Raw genomic sequence first — 16,984 nt, 5'->3', positions numbered from 1 at the left:
TTTAACCATTGTCTGGCTTTCTATTGAACGTTTTATGGCAGTCTGTAAACCTTACTGGTTTAAAACAAGTGGATTTGGTACTCTCTCAAGATCTGTTAAAATATGCGTATTTATGTGGATATTATGTTTGTCGGTGAATTTTGTACAAATATTCATTGCTTTCGAACGAGTGTCCGTCATTTTTCCTTGGCCTGATATGTATAGAGGTGTTTCGAATCGTGCAACTACGTGTCGTTTTAATTTAAATTACATGAAAGAACTTACAATTCTGTGGATGCTTCAATTTGTTGGCACTATACTTTCAAATGTACTTATTGTAATGTTGTGTTTTCTTATGGTTTATTCTTTAAGAAAGTCACGCAATAACGTAACAAATTCATGCAAAACCGACCCACGCTCTAAATCTGAAATGAAAATATTTACGACGATTTTTGTAACAGTTACAATTTATGTCTTCTGCATGACACCGTTGCATTTGTTTGTTAATTTATCCTTTTTTGATATTATTGGAACGGATTTAAATTGGTTGTTGACTATTTGTCGTTTTGGAACATATTTCAATTCTTCTGTAAATCCTTTGATATATAATGTGGTAAATGAAACTTTTAGACAAGCATTTGTTGACGTAACCTATAACAGAATTCGGAGGAACATAGCCGAACGTACTGGCAGGATATAAAGCTGTTTTTATTGCAACGTGTGAACAGTTCTTACACAAAATAATACTTATGTTCAGACAGCCTTACATCTGAGGTAAAGTTACGTCAGACATGAAATTATGCACGCTCTTACTTCCAATGAGCGTCCACATGATGCTTAATTCAAGGTGGATTTTACTTGCGAGCTAGCTTTGAGGTAATTGCGCCTTCACAACGCTATTTTACTAGTGTGTATCAGTACATTTCAAGTGTACGCTGTTTGTAGTAAGGTTAACTTAACTTAGCCTAATAATGAAAGATCGTCTTAACGAGCACTACAAGCTTACAACAAACTGCTACTTCAGAACTTACTTTCGTCTGAACGTCCCTAATAAAAGTAACAAACAATTAAAAATATAGGCATAAACAATAAAAATACATTTTAAAGTTAAAGGAGTGATGCGCAACTATGAAGGTTTTACCGGGAAAAAAAGCAACAGACGATACCGTATATTTTAATTGATTATTTATCTTTCAGTATGAAATAGGCCTAAAAGAGATACAGTAAATTATGTAATTAAGTTTAATAACAGCCATGTAATGTTATAGAAAATAAATGTTGATTATTTAATTAATCCACATTGAAGCAACCTTCCAAGGCTAGAGAGAGAAGTTAGGCCATTCATAAAGCCAGATCTCCGATTTATAAATAATAATTTTTAAATACTTGGTTTTAGTCACTTCAATTTTAATCGCTGTAGGAATAGTAACGAATTATGTACAACAAATTACCGCCTCAACCCTTGCTCCGCCTTTGTTTCTCTTTTTGATTTTGATGACTATCATAACTTTTTTTTTTTAATTACATACAATTATCTAATGCCAGTTATCCTGACAAGCTCAAGTACTTTTGATAATATACTCTTACAGTCAGGTTTCGACGTCATTTTGTGGTAAGTGGACTGCCCTATAATGTGTTCGTCATTATTTATTATTTACGTTTTTAATTTAGTAATCTATAGTTCTGAACGAAGATGATGAATTATTAATAAATGTTATGTCTATCGATTGTAAGATTCAGGAGATTACCTGATATTGTTTTCAGTAATCAATTTTCAAGGGCGCAGTTTAAAATTTAAACGAGTTTAATTACAAAAAGAATATTTTCAAGTGCAAACTGTCACGTCCAGTCGACAACACTTTCACTTTCGTCTCAGATAAAGTTAACTATGATTCGTCATTAAATATTTCCCCTAAAGCTCTGTCTACACTATCAAACTTTATGTGACTAAAACAAATGTGGTGTGACTTTATAATATGGACACCATAATGTCATATTACTACCATATTTGGGCATATCACTACCATATTTGGGCATATTGCACTTTCTTGTAAACTAGTTTGATAGTGTAGACAAAGCTTAAGTTATGTGTATGTAGATATATAAGTAAAGTTAATTTTGCCGTGTATCATGTTTTTCAAAAAGTAATTAAAGTATGGTTGAGAATGTCTGGACGTTTCGATTGGCCACAACAGTTGAGGCAGGGAAGTCGTTTACCGTACCTAAAAGTGACATGGGTTCGAGGCCTGGTGGTGGAACAAGTTTTCTCATATATAGACTATAAACCGTATGTCCAGTGTACACTGTTTACCCGTGTGCACTCTGTTCATCATTCCAGACTTGTAGTGGTTTACCCCGTTGAACTGCTTCACATAAAAACAAAGCAATATACATGGCTGCAGTCGCGTGCTCACATTTGAGTTAGTGTTTACCGTCCGACCGACCGACCGACCAACCGACCGACATAGTGAGCTGAAGAGTCGCGTTGAACACGACTAAAAACCTGTGCCACGAGGGTACCACCTATATGACAGTGATTAATTTACTTTTGATAATCATAGTCATGTTCCTAAAAGCTTAAAATTAAAAAAACAAATGTATCTACTAGCCTGGGTGCAGTACAAATTTTGCGGGAAAAAAGTATATATTATATATTTTAGTTTTTCTGATAGAGTATACCATATAGAATGTCAGAAAAAAAAATCCCCATCCCAGGGTCTTGGGGAAAATTGTTTACGGCACTTTTAAATTTTGGCCTATATAACACACACAAATGCCTATTAACACACACAAATACCTATATATAGGGGATAGGGAAAACCAATTCACGTTTTTTTTTACTTGGAGTTGTGCTATGATGATTAAAATTAGCTGAGGCTTACTTTAATAACTGCTTCTCATAGTAGTTGATAAATCGAGTCGATAACAATGACATCATCATGCCAGAATCCAATATGGCGTCCAATTTGGCGGAAAACAGGTTATTGCTAAACCCCGTAAACCCCCGCAAACCTCCAAAAAACATAGCAAACCCCACCGAACCAACATAAAAGTGATTTAATTATGTAGTGTACAACCCACTGGGTATATCCATGTAAAAAAAAAAAATTAAATTTCTACTGTTAACTACTTATTTTTGGGTTAAAACATCATTTTTTTTGTAAAAAATGATTCCTAATTTTTAACCAAAAAATGATGTTTTATCCCCAAAATAAGTAGTTAACAGTAGAAATTTAATATGTTATATACCAAGTGGGTCGTACACTCCATGATTCAATCACTTTTATGTTGGTTCGGTGGGGTTTGCTATGTTTTTTGGAGGTTTGCGGGGGTTTGCGGGGTTTAGCAATACCCTGTTTTTCCCGCCAAATTGGACGCCATATTGGATTCTGGCATGATGACGTCATCGTTTTGACTTGATTCATCAACTACTATGAGAAGTAGTTATTAAAGTAAGCCTCTACTAATTTTAATAATTAAAGCACAACTGCAAGTAACAAAAACCGGTAATTGATTTTCCCTATCCCCTATATATAGGTATTTGTGTGTGTTAATAGGAATTTGTGTGTGTTATAACTTATATAGGCCAAAATTTAAAAGTGGCATAACAAATTTTCCCCAAGACCCTGGGATGGGGATTTTTTTCTGACATTCTATATGGTATACTCTATCAGAAAAACCAAAACAAATTTTCCTATACTTTTTTCCCGCAAATGTGTATTATTAACTTTTCTGCACCCAGGCTATACGGTACTTCCAGACCTAAATATAGGCAAATTGTAATGGATAAACATAGTCAGTAACTAGAGGTGCCAGATATTTAAGAAGAATTCGTTCGCATCTTTTGATCTGATGTTAGTGCTACTGGCCTAAGATCGTTCATCTAAGTATGTTCGACAGCTGGCCTGCATATGATTTTTGTAATATTATAATCCATTACTTTATTTCAGCATTTTTAATGTATCATTCCATTTTTAAAACTACTGAATAATAAAATAATCTATTACAAACAAGCAAATCACTGATATATTAAGCCAATTGCTTCTAAGCAATATATATTTCTTTAATTATTTAAATAGGAGTTAAAAGATCCTTAAAAAAGAAAATATTATATTAGCATGCCTCATAAAAATCATTAGATAATATTTCTGATAAAAATCTGTTTAATGATAAAAATATAGTACCGTAATCTATTAAGAAATAAACTAAGACTAATATGCCTAACCATTAAGCAATACTGATTGTAGAACCACTCTAGTTGATGTGCTTGTGTTCATTTTGCTTTTCAACCTATAGGTGCGGATTTTTCATGAATCTCCCTAATTTGTAGGATATTTTATTATTGTAGTTCCCGGCGATTGGCTACTGATTATTTCATCTACGTCACCGCCAATCGCCGAACCTGATTAAAATCAGACCGTGTGTTTGGGATAGTCAATTTAACAGCGCATTATGTAGTTTTTTTTATGGCCGTCCGCGCGCTGGTGGAAAAAGAAAGTGTACGTTTGATTACAGATTGATATAAACCATTTATTTATGCATTGACTATTTATATTACTCAACCTATTTTCCTTTCATTGCATATTTTTAGATGACAAATATTGTATATGTTATTGCATTGTTTATGTTAACGTCCTAAATTTGTTTTTGTAAATTGGTAAGCAATTTATACCAATAGTCTTGTATACAATCGAGTTATGGTTATATTGATTACGTCACAAAAGCTGATTAACATCAAAAGTTATCTATACCTTCAATATGGGCCAAATAGCGCGCCCTCTGTTATTTTGCGAAGTATTTTGCTCAGTTTCCAAACGCTATTTTGATCGTGTCATTAAACACGGATTCGTTCACGTCATCGGAGGAGTTCGTTCTGTTGATTGTGTTGATTCTGTTGATTGTGAGTCGTTTCTATTATGTTATGTACGGTTACGCTATTTTAAAGTAGAAATATATTTCGATAAGAAAAGCAGTGAAAACTTTAAAAGTTTATTTATAAACAAGATAAGTCCGAGAAACAGTTCAGAAAAAAACATGTCATGTTCAGTCGACGATGCATCCTATGATGTAACCGAATACGCGTATTCAACATCTCACACGAGTCAATATGATGCTTATATTGATACGTTCTTACCTAGTGACTTGGACATGATGTTACGCAACAATGTTATTCCTGTTGTTCTCGCTTTCGGAATCGTCGGCAATATCATGACATTTATTGTTATAGTGAGTAAATTACGCAAATCAGTTTACGTGTATCTAGCCAGTTTGGCAATAACTGATACAATATCTTTAATTATGGCACCCTTTTGGAAAGTTAAGTTAATATCGGCATACGATACGATTGAAGTACATGGGAAAGATTGTGAACTGTCCGATCCCTTGATAGCTTACTTTACTTTGGTTGCATGGCATGTAGCAATTTGTACGATTTTTTGGCTTTCTATTGAACGTTATATGGCAGTTTGTAGACCTTATTGGTTTCAAAGAAGTGGATTTGGTACTCTCTCAAGATCTGTTAAAATATGTGCAGTTATATGGATATTTTTTTTGTCGGTGAATTGTGTACAATTTTTCATTGCTTTCGAACGTGTCTACGTCATTCTTCCTTGGCCTGATATGTATATAGAGGCATCTCAAATCGCGAAACTTTCTGTTATATAAAGCAAACCTACATTGAAGTAAGTACAGCGTTGTGGATGTTTCAATTTGTTGTTAATATACTCTTTAATGTGATTATTGTAACTTTATGTTTTCTTATGATTTATTCTTTAAGACAATCCCGAAATGTTGTAAAGAATTCTTGCAAGACGGACCCACGTTCAAAATCTGAGAGGAAAATATTCTGGACAGTTTTGGTGACAGTCGCAGTTTATGTTCTCTGCTTGATACCGTTGAATGTCATTATTATGTTAATTTTTTTAGATTCTATTGGAAAGGATTTAGATTGGCTAGTGACTGTTTGTCGCTTTGGAAGTTATTTCAATTCTTCTGTAAATCCGTTGATATATAATGTTGTGAATGAAACTTTTAGACATTTGTTGACGTTTTCTATAGCACAATCAAGAGGAAAATAACTGAACGTACTGTTAGTGTGTAAAGTTGCTAGATGTTTAACGTACAACCAATACAGTTTGAAAATTGAAATAACATGTTGTCATTATCTCATTTACGTAAGGGTCAGCTTATAAGTTTAACCAAAGCAATTTAGCAACAGGATGCTCCGATTGCTTGTCAAAATGACAAGGACCTAAAGATCCATCAATATCGGCATATCGCGAGGCCGACTCGCTCCAGTTATGGTTGTGGAACAAGTCTTCTCGGATAAGGACTATGAACCGTGGGTCCAGTATACATTTTAAAGAACGCATTTTATCATTCGAGACAAGTAGGGGATACCCCGGTGAACTTGTCTCTGTTTCAGGAAGATTACCACCTATCTGACAGGGCAGTTATTCATGTATTACTAATAATCTTAAAGACACATCTACCTGGTGACCAGACACTAGAAAAATACTGTAAACAGTTTTTGTAACAGTCATTATTTATATTTTCGGCATGAAGCCCACAATGTTGATTATTTTTCGATTTGAAACATATTTAAATTCATCTGTAAATGCTTTGATATATAATGTAGTATAGACGTTTTATTAAAGAATTGTGTTTGTTGTAATCCAGTGGTTACAGTTACTAAAATCGAGCTTTTTTCCAAGCTGGTTTATTTCGATTATTTCAACATTAGTAGTATAGTCGTTATTAGTAAGTTTTAATTAAAGTGTGTCAAAAGTGTTGAATTATTCATAAATGTGCCTATTAATAGAAGTGAAGATAAATTATCTGATGTATATTAATAGTGTCAAGGACGCATGTCGCAATGATTTTATTTATTTTACAAGAATATTTACAAGCGAAAATGTCAGTTCAACGTTTCCATCTGTGCCATAACTCCGTACTAATACCCCTTTTACACCGCCTAGTTTAGAACAAACCCGTGTCTTATCCGGATAAATTTCCATTTCACACCTGATTCATTAACCCGGGAATGACACCGGTTTCGTGTGTTTACACTGCAAAATACCAACCCCTGTTAATGTTCTAGATTAATCGAAATATCGCCCTCTCACGCACGAAGAGGCGCCCTATTAACGGCTTTCTCTAATTATACCTCCTACAATTTTTTTATGGCAATACAAAAAATTGAGTCTACTTGTGGTGAAGAATAATATTTCTTGAAATAAAAAATAAATAAAAAATAACCATACGTTGTATTTATTAAATAAGCGAATAAACAAATTCAGTCTTATCTTAATTTTATATAAATTAAATACTATGGTTAGCGAGGATATCAACAAACCGGGAAAAAATACCCGGTACTGTAAAACGCAAACATACAAGTGCACGGGTTTGTCCCGGATTCACTTGACGCTGAATACATTCCGCATCACTCACTCTGGTGGTTACGCGACCCTGGTAACTTTTAACGTTGTTTACACCGGCCTACAGAATTAATCTGTGTTTCATCCATGGCGTAAAGTTACTCCATGGTTTCATCACACCATCTAGTACTTTGTAAGCAGTCATCTAATCAATTTACTATCAACTTAACCCAGTAAAAATGTTATTTTTAAATGATTTTGTCCATTGTCTATTTAACAATTCTTTTTATCCTCTTATCCACAAACCCACAAGAATAACTCTCAGTTCTGCCACTCTTCTTGATAACATTTTTTCAAACAGTCTAGACTCTTCAATGAGCGGCATTGTCATTAGTGACGCAACTGATCACCTTCCCGTTTTCACTGTGAACATTACTAATTCAAGTAAGTCTACAGACAAAGAGAAGCGTAAATTTAGAACATTTAATGAAAACAATATTCATCATTTTCGAAATGATCTGTCAATAACATCGTGGAATGATGTCTTTTTTCGTAAAGTACAAAGCCCTATATGATAGGAGCTTCCCTTTGTTAGATCCACCTAAAACTAAAAGAAACTAAAACCTTGGATGACCAACGGGCTTTTAACCTCCATCTCATACAAACAAAAACTTTATCTCAAGAGCATTCGGCACCCTTCCAAAGCTAATATATTGAAATACAAAAAGTATCGTAATAAGTTAAATAATCTTCTAAAAGTGTTAAAGTGGATTATTATAAAAACTTTTTTAATGAAAACAAATCCAATATTAAAGCTACTTGGCGTACTATAAACTCTATACTTAAACCATCAAACAACACAATTCCTAACATTGAGATAATGAGTAATGGAAATCTAACAAAAGACCCGAAAATGGTGTCCAACTTATTAAATAACCATTTTACCAATATAGGGCCTAAATTAGCAAAAGAAATCGACACTCGTTCTATCAATAGTTTCCGTCACTATCTTAGTCCTCCTACTCCAAATTCCCTTTTTTTATCTCCAGTTTCGGAACATGAGGTTCTTAAAATTGTCAACTCTTTCAAAAACAATAAGGCTGCTGGAATTGACGATATATGTGGCAATGTTGTTAAAAAATCAATAGACCTTATTCTTTCTCCACTTACTCATATTTGCAACTTATCTTTATCCACAGGATCTTTCCCTAAAAGCATGAAAACAGCAAAGGTCACTCATATATACAAAAAAGGTAACAAATCTGATCCCAACAATTATCGACCAATTTCTGTTCTTACTTTCTTTTCAAAAATTCTTGAACAACCTATCTATGACCGTACGTATGATTTCATTAACCGACACAACATTCTCTACAATAAGCAATATGGTTTCAGACAAAACTATTCCACTTTTGCTTTAATTGATCTTACCAACAACATTGTGGATGCTATTCATAATAAGTTGTTTTCGTCTGGCCTATTCATAGATCTGTCTAAGGCATTCGATACCATTGATCACACTATTTTACTGTCAAAACTCTTTAACTATTGTATCCGTGGCATTACTCTTGACCTTTTCAAAGATTATCTGTCTAATCGACTTCAATGCACCTATATCAACAATGTTTTTTCTGTTTGTGGTGTTCCTCAAAGGTCTCTATTAGGCCCTCTTCTTTTTATTGTATATCAATGATTTACCAAATGCATCCTACATCCTTTCTTTTTATCTTTATGCTGATAACCATTTTTTATTCACACACTAATTTTGATTTCATTTTCAATACTTTTAATAGGGAATTGAAGAACGTGAACGATTATTTCAATGCAAACAAACTTTCAATAAATATTAACAAATGTCATTTTATGCTTTTTGGTTTTCGACACCAAGCTTTGATTAACGACACTCATAATGTTTACCTTGCTGCCCACAACATTCCTCTTGTTAAGCATACCAAATTTCTTGGAGTAGAAATAGACGAAGAACTAAACTTCAAACACCACATTAAAGAAATCGAAACTAAAATTTCGAAAAATATTGGAATTTTATATCGTCTTTCATTTTACTTGCCCAAAGAAGTCCTTCGAATGATTTATTGTTCACTTGTTTTACCTTTTATTTCTTACTGTAATATTGTCTGGGCAAACAACTATGTTTCAAACCTCAACAAACTCTTTATTCTCCAAAAAAAAGCTATTCGCCTCATCTCTGGTGTGTCATCCCTAGATCACACTAGTGAGTTTTTCTCTGACCTTAAATTATTAACTGTCCAAAACATCAATATCCTCCAACAATGCACCTTCGTCTATGAACATGTCAACTGTCTACTTCCAACTAAACTTTCTTGCAGCTTTATAAAAAATAATAGTATTCATACCCATAAAACTAGATCCTCCTGTAACCTCCACCATCCCCTTACCAAATTAACATTAATGCAACATAATATCCGTTATAGTGGCACCAAATTATTCAATGATCTCCCCGACGAAATTAAATTGGCACCTTCAAAAAATAAATTTTCTTTTAAACTTAAACAAATTCTACTCCATATATAACTAATAATAATAAAACAACATGTTTATTCTGGTTTTCTGTGCTTCCATAGTATTTTATTATTATTAACTTGTCGTTGTCTTGTTTTACTTGTTTGTTTGTCTTGTTTTGTTTCTGTTTGTTTAAACCCCAATAGGATTACAACTTTTTAACTGGCTACCCGTCACAAGTTTTTTTGGAGGGAAACCTCCAAATGTTATTACTTTCTGGGTTTTGCCTCTTAATTATTTATATTTAAATTGTTATTATGTTAACTTTGAAATGATAAGAAATAAATGTTATTATGAATGAATGAATGAACTAATTTTTTTCTTTCGAAACGATAATTTTTAATTACGAAATAAAAGATCTGAGGAACGTTCGAACATGTTACTTTTAGTCGACAATGCATATGATGAATCCGAATACGGGAAAACAGTCGCTTACATTGATATGTTCCTTCAGGCTGGTTTCCTGTCGACGTAAGAGGCAGTTTTTCTAACGTCAGTTACGATTGTTACGTCGATTTTACGTAAGAAACCAACATTTGACAGGAAACCGCTTACGACAATATTTTGGTGAAATCGACGTAAACGCAAGAAAAATAGACGATCGACAGGAAACCGGGGTATCGAATCTCCGTCTGATACGTCGATTTATCGCGAATTAACAGGAAACCGGGATTTTATTGCTTGCGATCACTTGCGTTGCGTTATTAACGATTCTTACGTAAGTGACCGATAGACAATTTTACGTTAAAATATTATTCCAGTTGTTGTCACTTTAGGCAGTAGAGCGTAAAATCATATACAGTCGACATAGCCGTTTTATTAGTTCAGATTCAGATTCGATTCGTACAATGATACTTGTGATCTTGGCAGAGAAAAACACTAACAAAACAATACACACATAATATTTACATTCGTGATCGGGGCCTGTTTTTAGTCGCGTGGACGCGACTCTATAGTTCACTATGTCGGTCGGTCGGTCTGTCGGTCTGTCTGTCGGTCCGGTATCACTATGCGTTTTAGCACGCGAATTATGGCTGTTGGCCTTGTTCTGAATCACTTGGCTCTGGTGATACAGCATACACCTAGCCTTCCTAGCTAGGGGCCGCTTTTAGCACAGCCATTTTAACCCAGTAAAAATGTTATTATTTATTTATTACAAAAAAAAATAGAAGTTCAAATATTATTTCATGCATAAATTATTCATGAGCACCGTCCTGTGGCTTCCCGTCGTGTTTCGCAAATTCCCTATTGTCGGCAACATGACGACATTTATAGTTATAGTGAGTAAATTTCACAAATCAGTTTACGTTTTTTTAAACATTAAGTTCATGACATAGATGGGAACAACTTGATTTTTGAACTGATGAGATACATTACTGCTGTTGTCTCTGGCATGTAACGATTTTTTTTGCTTTCTGTTGAACGTTGTATGGTAGTCTGTAAACCTTATAAGTTTAAAAAAAGTGGATTTGGTACTCTCTCAAGATCGGTAAAAATATGCGCAATTATATGGATTTTTTGTTTGCCGACCAATATTGTCCAATTTTTTATTGGTCACAAACGAGTATCCGTCATTCTTCCTTGGCCTGATATGTATAAAGGTTTCTCGTTTAGCTACATGTCGTTTTAAAGAAACCTATATTAAAGTTTGTACAATATATGAACAACGGTAATAATAAGTAAAGAATAGGCCTACCACTAAGTCCATTGATTGTGGAACCAGTAATTTAGTTGATGCACAATTGTATAAAATATGATTTGTTTTATTCAAAGCAATGAGGATAATGATTTGGCTAGATTAAGTTGGTATATTACGTTTTAAACAAACATATTTTTTTCAGTATAGTATATTATTACTATTATTCTGTGATGTATCCCCCTCTCTATTGTAAACAGCTAATGCATTTAATGAATATACGCTAAACGTATCCTATTTTATTTTATTTGAAAAGATATTTTTTATTTCGAAACAGAAATAATTCCGAAATAGAACATTTCCGATACTCTATGATTGATTGATGAAGAAACTGTAATTTAAAGTGTATAATAATTTTGAAATGCTAAAATGATTACGTGAATGTGTGCTGTCCGTATATCAAAACAACTTGATAAAGTTACAGTTACTATAACTGTGCCGTTTCCGAACATTCCGTCTATTTGGTTCCTTTCAATGTTATTATAATATAGTCGTTCCGTTAGTAAGTTTTAATTTAATTTAAAGTATTTCCGAAGTTGTGAATTATTCATAAATGTAGATTACTAATAACTGAAGTGAAATGAAAATAAATTATACCTGATGTATATTGATTAATTATTTCTGTATTGTCAAGGACATAATTCGTAATCTTGTTTTTAATTCCAAATATATTTTAAAGGCCCATTTACACTAGGACGATAACGATCGGCGATAAATAGATAAGCATGCCTTTTTCTTACACAAAACAAAATAATTTAGAAAGGTTTTCGTTCTAGAATTATAGAATACTCATTTATGCTGTCTTTGATAAAAATAATATTTTTAAAAATCCAATCAAATGACGTCATGATCAATAAAACCAAAAATATCGTTGTATTGTCACGATATTATTGCTCTTACTAATCATGACGTTATTTGATTGGACATGTGAAAATATAATTTTCATCAAATTAAGCATAGATGGTTCCTAAATAGTTCTAGAATAAAAACTGTTTAGATTTCTTTTGTTTTGTGTATGAACAATGCATATTTGTTTATTTATCGTCGATCTTTATCGTCCTAGTGTAAACGGGCCTTTAAAGCGAAAACTGGCATCGCTATCACCTACACTGTATATTTTAATTTGTTATAGCACCTAAGATCCTCACATTTATAACTTACTATATATTCTGTTTAGTTTTAGATATGAATTCATGTATAATGTTGCCTTTTGGATATCGTGATTCAATTATCATTACCTGTTGAATTACACAACAGCCCTTCCAAAATTGTTAAATAGAGCGCCCTCTATTATTTTTATAATAGACAGTACAAACTGTTGAAACGATAATTTTTTTTAATTGCGAAACAGATCAGTCCGGAATACAAAAATGTCACTTTCAGGTGACAAAGCATCCTATGATGCAGAATACGCGTATTCAACATTTAACACGAGTCAATATGATTATTACATAGATATGTTCCTTCCTAGTGACTGGGAGACGATTTTACGTTACTATATCATTCCTGTTGTGATCGCTTTTGGAATTGTCGGAAACATGACGACATTTATTGTTATAGTGAGTAAATTACATAAATCAGTTTATATGTATCTAGCCAATTTGGCAATAGCTGATACAATATCTTTAATAGTGGGACCCTTTTTTGTTCTTAAGTTAAAGTCGGTACCGTATACGATTGATGACATAGATGGGAAGAACTTGAATTGTGAACTGCCAAGTTACTTTACTACGGTTGCATGGCATGTAGCAGTTACTACGATATTTTGGCTTTCCATTGAACGTTATATGGCAGTTTGTAAACCTTATTGGTTTCAAAGAAGTGGATTTGGTACTCTCTCAAGATCTGTTAAAATATGTGCAGTTATATGGATATTTTTTTTGTCGGTGAATTGTGTACAATTTTTCATTGCTTTCGAACGTGTCTACGTCATTCTTCCTTGGCCTGATATGTATAGAGGCATCTCAAATCGCGCAACTTTCTGTTATATAAAGCAAACCTACATTGAAGTAAGTACAGCGTTGTGGATGTTTCAATTTGTTGTTAATATACTCTTTAATGTGATTATTGTAACTTTATGTTTTCTTATGATTTATTCATTAAGACAATCCCGAAATGTTGTAAAGAATTCTTGCAAGACGGACCCACGTTCAAAATCTGAGAGGAAAATATTCTGGACAGTTTTTGTGACAGTTACAGTTTATGTTCTCTGCTTGATACCGTTGAATGTCATTATTATGTTAATTATTTTAGATTCTATTGGAAAGGATTTAGATTGGCTAGTGACTGTTTGTCGCTTTGGAAGTTATTTCAATTCTTCTGTAAATCCGTTGATATATAATGTTGTGAATGAAACTTTTAGACAAGCATTTGTTGACGTTTTCTATAGCACAATCAAGAGGAAAATAACTGAACGTACTGTTAGTGTGTAAAGTTGATAGATGTTTAACGTACAACCAATACATTTTGAAAATTGAAATAACATGTTGTCATTATCTCATTTACGTAAGGGTCAGCTTATAAGTTTAACCAAAGCCAAAGCTCCGGAGATCAAAGGTTTTATTTGTGGCTGCGACACGATCAGGTCCACGACCCTTAACAGACATCGCGCGCCGCGGAGAATAATACATAGTAAGCGTGCAGTACTGTTGGTATTTGTAGCAGCCAGACTTAAGATCAAAATACTGTTACGAGTTCCTATCTTGGCAAGGCGAGTGTGTCCTGTTGATAGATTGCTTGTCAAAATGACAAGGACCTAAAGATCCATCAATATCGGCATATCGCGAGGCCGACTCGCTCCAGTTATGGTTGTGGAACAAGTCTTCTCGGATAAGGACTATGAACCGTGGGTCCAGTATACATTTTAAAGAACGCATTTTATCATTCGAGACAAGTAGGGGATACCCCGGTGAACTTGTCTCTGTTTCAGGAAGATTACCACCTATCTGACAGGGCAGTTATTCATGTATTATTAATAATCTTAAAGACACATCTACCTGGTGACCAGACACTAGAAAAATACTGTAAGCAGTTTTTGTGACAGTCATTATTTATATTTTCGGCATGAAGCCCACAATGTTGATTATTTTTCGATTTGAAACATATTTAAATTCATCTGTAAATGCTTTGATATATAATGTAGTATAGACGTTTTATTAAAGAATTGTGTTTGTTGTAATCCAGTGGTTACAGTTACTAAAATCGAGCTTTTTTCCAAGCTGGTTTATTTCGATTATTTCAACATTAGTAGTATAGTCGTTATTCGTAAGTTTTAATTAAAGTGTGTCAAAAGTGTTGAATTATTCATAAATGTGCCTATTAATAGAAGTGAAGATAAATTATCTGATGTATATTAATAGTGTCAAGGACGCATGTTGCAATGTTTTTATTTATTTTACAAGAATATTTACAAGCGAAAATGTCAGTTCAACGTTTCCATCTGTGCCATAACTCCGTACTAATACCCCTTTTACACCGCCTAGCTTAGAACAAACCTGTGTCGTATCCGGATAAATTTCCATTTCACACCTGATTCATTCCGGGAATGACACCGGTTTCGTGTGTTTACACTGCAAAATACCAACCCCTGTAAATGTTCTAGATTAATCGAAATATCGCCCTCTCACGCACGAAGAGGCGCCCTAGTTAAGGGTCTTCTCTCATTATACCTCCTACAATTTTTTTATGGCAATACAAAACAATTGAGTCTACTTGTGGTGAAGAATAATATGCTTTAAAAAAAAAATAAATACAAAATAACCATACGTTGTATTTATTAAATAAGCGAATAAACAAATTCAGTCTTATCTTAATTTTATATAAATTAAATACTATGGTGAGCGAGGATAGCAACAAACCTGGAAAAAATACCCGGTACTGTTTAAAACGCAAACATACAAGTGCACGGGTTTGTCCCGGATTCACTTGACGCTGAATACATTCCGCATCACTCACTCTGGTGCTTACGCGACCCTGGTAACTTTTTACCTTGTTTACACCGGCCTAAATTTCCGCATTTCTACGTCACGGGTACGACTCGGGTTACACAATTCCTGATCCGCATTTTTGCTGGCGGTGTAAAAAGAGTATAAGACTCCTTTGAATCCTCCTCTTTTTGGAATAAGTTTTTTCCAAACTTTTAACCGCTCTCGATTCTCTGAAAAATTAATTATAGCACAACTGAGAGTACAATATGCTGATTTGTTGCATTGTTCATTGAGTGATCATTCATTATCTTAAACCTTTTTAACATTCAATCGTAAAATTAGAGTATTATTTCTGATAAAATGAAATAAATATGGAAAAACGGTAATAAATATTCTATTCTACATAACGGTAATGAAGACTAATATGCCCACGATTAGGCCTATTGATTGTTGAACGAGTAATTTAGATGCAATTGTGTTTATTTATTTTCTACGTGCACAAATAATGATTTGTTAGACAATATAAAAGTAATGACGACGATCAGTTTACCAGATGAAGTTGTTATATACGTTTTAGACACACCATTTTACTCAGTATTTTGATAAATGAAGTAAATTCAGAATTAATCTGTGTTTCAATCATGGAGTAAAGTTACTCCATTGTTTCATCACACCATCTAGTACTCTGTAAGCAGTCATCTAATCAATGTACTCTCAACTTCTCTGTGTCATTTTTTTCTTTCGAAACGATCATTTTTATTTGTGAAACAGAAGATTCGAGAACCAATTTCAAATGTTACTTTTAGTCGACAATGCATATGATGAATCTGAATACGGGAATTCAACATCTAACACGAGTCAATATGATGCCTTCATTGACGTGTTCCTTCCTAGTGACTGGGAGAGGATTTTGCGTTACTACATTATTCCAGTTGTTGCCACTTTAGGAATTGTCGGAAACATAATGACATTTTTCGTTATAGTCCGTAAATTACACAAATCAGTTTACGTGTATCTAGCCAATTTGGCAATAGCTGATACAATGTCTTTAATTGTGGCACCTTTTTGGGACATTGAGCTAATTCCGATGAACTACACGATTGAAGAAGTAGATGGGAACAACTTGAATTGTGAACTGACGAGTTACTTTACTGCTATTGCATGGCATGTAGCAATTTGTACGATTTTTTTGCTTTCTATTGAACGTTGTATGGCAGTTTGTAGACCTTATTGGTTTCAAAGAAGTGGATTTGGCACTCTTTCAAGATCTGTAAAAATATGTGTAGTTATATGGATATTTTGTTTGTCGGTGAATTGTGTACAATTTTTCATTGCTTACGAACGTGTCTACGTCATTCTTCCTTGGCCTGATATGTACAGAGGCATCTCAAATCGTGCAACTACATGTCGTTTTAATCAAAGCTACATTGAGGTTTGCACACTTATGTGGATGTTTCAACTAATTG

At 33.6% G+C, this 16,984-nt stretch overlaps 1 protein-coding gene across 2 annotated transcripts in view; it reads left to right on the top strand.

The window, feature by feature from the left end:
- LOC144838374 (uncharacterized) overlaps positions 1-6,188 on the top strand; it is a 70,340-nt gene extending 64,152 nt beyond the window's left edge. Inside the window, exon 3 of one of the 2 annotated variants that reach the window (XR_013611630.1) lies at positions 5,756-6,188. The gene's annotated coding sequence lies outside the window, so the exon portion shown is untranslated. Of the gene's footprint in view, positions 1-1,524; positions 1,567-5,755 lie in introns of those variants that run through there. The other variant, XR_013611632.1, reaches the window with a different exon arrangement.
- The last annotated feature ends 10,796 nt before the right edge of the window (positions 6,189-16,984 follow it).

This window comes from Antedon bifida, chromosome 1 (genome assembly GCF_963402885.1).
Source record: "Antedon bifida chromosome 1, ecAntBifi1.1, whole genome shotgun sequence".
NCBI lineage: Eukaryota > Metazoa > Echinodermata > Crinoidea > Comatulida > Antedonidae > Antedon > Antedon bifida.
Note: the sequence above shows the minus strand (reverse complement) of the source record. Positions and strands in the feature narration are given on the sequence as shown.